Here is a 3,824-nt window from a genome sequence, read left to right on the forward strand (position 1 = left end):
ACTATATGAAAGCTGATCGAACATAAAATAATCCAACACAAAGATCATATATTTTTAGTAATTAACCAAAGTTACGAAACTATATAACAAGTGTTGAAAAAAATACATGTCATTAACATGTGTTCTATTATAAATAAAAAGGTATGTGGAAATTTTGAAAATTCATAAATATTGGATTTCTTATAAATTTATAGATTACATTGTTATTGGTAGAAGAATTCTTGAGGAGTTGTAAAATTTATAGATTCCAGTTATTGGCTTAAGAATTTTTGAAATCTTTGTAAAATCTATTGCTATTGGATAAGGATTTTTAAATTCCATTTAAAATATTTCATTATTGGAAAAGTTTACATATCATTGATTTAGAAACTCTATTAAAATCTATTGTTATTGGGATGCAAATTTTCTTTGTTTTTACTCCTGAGATTCAACTTTAGAAATATCCAGTATATCCATTATATTTTCAAAATATATGAAATGAAAACAGCCATATACGAACACACAACAAAATAACTACAAAACTATATGAAAGCTGATCGAACATAAAATAATCTGACACAAAGAGAATATATTTTTTAGTAATTAACCAAAGTTACGAAACTATATAAGAAGTGTTGAAAAAAATATATGTCATTAACATGTGTCCTATTATAAATAAAAAAGTATATGGAAATTTTGAAAATTCATAAATCTAGGATTTCTTATAAAATTTTCGAGAACAAAATACAACAAATTTTCATGAGCAAAATAGTTGAACAAGTTTTAATCCAACACTATTAGCATATATTATTGTTATTCTCTTTCAATTTGTCCTACCACCATTAATTTCTTACTTTATAAAAAACTAGGACCGGCCTGCCCTACGGGCGGGATGTAAATTCTTAAATAATGTGTAATCATGGTCATTCATAATTTTTAGGTATAGATATTATTGTTTTTAGTCACAAATAATGTGTAATCGTGATCATTCTAAAAAATTAAGAATGATCTATACATTAGAACCCCTCTCTATCCCATCGTGGTCTAACTAATTTTTTTATAGAATAAAATAAAAAAATTAGTAATTCATAATATTATTAAATAAAGAAATATTAGCACATATATTTTTTTCAAAAAATTAAAATTAGGTATTGTTTAATGAACAATTAGAAAAAAATTCAAATAAAATATTAAATTACTAAAATCAATATTTTAAGTAAATCATATCAATAAAATAAATTATACAAAATTGTATATATTATGTAATTTACATATAATTGTGCTATTATATTTTAATCTATCGGGTTTTTTTTTTTGACAATAAGAACTACTCTAACGTAATCTATCGGTTTATTTGGTTTATTCGGCTTGATAGATTTATATACCAAACCATATTTATATACTACAATTTCTTATAAACAACATTAATTCGGTATATTCAGAACTAGTGGTTTTCCGGCGCTACGCGCCGGATCTGTATGTTTTATTCTTACATGAATTTATAATTTATTATATGATCTTAGTAAAGAAAATATGTTAAAATATAAAAATGAAAATATGTTAAAAGAAAATGATATTTTTCTAATATTTTTGATAGTGGTTAACGAACGTAGTATATTACTTTGTTTGAAATTGTTTAGTTAAAAGAGAAATAACATAAGTGGCTGTTACTAATTGATTTAATAAAAATAGAATAAAAAGCTGATAGTCGTAACAAAGTTAATTTAGTTAGAAATAATACAAAGTTGACATTATATTTAGAGAACATACTTATATTATTAATTATTAGAATACTTATGAACTATTAAACTTGTACTAATATATGTAGTTTAAAGAATAGAAAGATAGAATAAGTTTCATATTTTATAAATTTTATAAAAAAAGTAAGGGTGAAGTATCAATTTTTGGTAAACTAATTGATGAATATTAATATATACTTTTCAGATTACCACGTTTATTTTTTAAATATGGAGGTGCGAGTTGTATGTGTTAGTTTAGTTTGAAGGCCTCTAAAAATATGTATTTTAAAATAAGAAACATAAATTTATTTTCTATATTAATTTTGTTATAATGGAAGATTATGTCCGTCTGTTAACGAAATTCTTGTTTGTCTACCCTTGTTTGCAAATATCAACGAATCTTGATAAGTTTAAATATATTTTTTTAGCTAAAAAATATAAATGTTTGGTAAACTCCTCTATTTAATGGACAAATTCTATTTTAACCGGACTGGAACATTTCACCAAATCTTCTTACTTTTCCATCAAGCAATGATGTCTTGCATATTTGCATTGTTTTAACCATTCATTCATAGGCATTTGCATCATATAGATTAGGATTTAGGCATGTTTAGGTTGCATTTGGCATACATATGTCTCTATCAGGTATTGGAACACCACATGGAGTTCTTGGAGACATTTGGAAGCAATGTGCTCAAAAAGGGGGTGAAAGATGAGCATGGATGGAGGCCTTCGAGACATCTTCTGTTGCTAAGATTTTGTGGAGACACATGAAATTGAGTTAGCTTTCTAATGGAAGTGGTTTCAAGTCATTTGGAGATGTAACGAAGAAGTTATGACCAATTTACTAGAGACATATCCATCCGGAGCGACCTGACCGGAGCGACCCTGGCTGGCCGCTGTGACTTCACTCCTGGAGCGACCTCGGCGCAGCGACTCACCCAGCCCGCTCGTCTTCTTCGACCAACCCGCAGCGACCACCCGGAGCGACCCCTCCTGGTCGCTCCAGCCCCTTTTGCTACACGATTTTATGATTTTTCAAGGACCTTTTTGCAATTTCTTATGCACGTTTTTACTCTGAAAAACCTAATGTTTAAGTATGTTGTAGCCACCTTTTGGCAGGAATCTTTGATCTATTGAAGAACACAAACTCTCTCAAGAAATTAATCTCTTTTTGACTTGGTTTGTTATTGTTCTTGTGATCTCTCATCTATTTCTCTACATGATTAATCTGAAATCCATCATGGGTTTAAGAGGAATCATGGAGATTAGTGAGTAATCACCTTTTGAATTCATGGGTTAGGAGACTAAGGGTGATTAGGTTAGTTCTATGATGTTTTAGTGTAGATCATGTCATCTCCTTGCTAGTAGAGTGATTTCAATACATCATTTGAGTAGGCCACTCAAAGGGTGATCTCTAGGCATTTCTCACCCGACAGGTGTTCGATGAAATGCCCGAGTCAACTCTCCTAGGCTTTTAGTGTACTTTGCCAAAGACATTTGTTGTTAAAGATGCTAAGATAGCTAATAGACATGTTGTGACTGATTGCTTGCATGTTATTCAACCAAGGACACTTGATGTTTGAGATGTGTTAGCAAATGAGCATTCATCTAGACATAGAGCTTGCTTAGAATTGTGTCTAGGCTTAAGGTTGTTTGTTTGATCGTTTATTGTTCATCCTTAGTTCGAATCCTGATCACCCGAGGTCAAGTTCCTATACCCATGAGTTCTCCTTTCCAATAGCTTAAAAGTATCATTTTTATTGCTTTGCATTAGCTTTAATCATTAGTTTAGAAATCATCAAATCACTGGCTGCACTTAGATTAGGCAAATACTTGCATTCTCACTGCTTTGAGTCCCTCAGAACTGGTTCGACATTCATCACTATCCTACAACATTTGTTTTAGGAACTTTGAAATTCCAAGCATCAAATTGGCGCCGTTGCCAAATTCTGAGTTTGATTTGAACATTGAGATTTAGTCATTTGCTTGAGACTAAGTCATTTTTATTTTTTTAAGTTACTGATTCTCTTCTTCACCTCTTTGTGATTTTCAGGTGTATGAACTTGAGGAGCAAGGGTACATCAAACCTTGTTCCAAGAGCCA

The sequence above is a fragment of the Raphanus sativus genome, chromosome 4, assembly GCF_000801105.2.
Source record: "Raphanus sativus cultivar WK10039 chromosome 4, ASM80110v3, whole genome shotgun sequence".
NCBI classification, from domain to species: domain Eukaryota; kingdom Viridiplantae; phylum Streptophyta; class Magnoliopsida; order Brassicales; family Brassicaceae; genus Raphanus; species Raphanus sativus.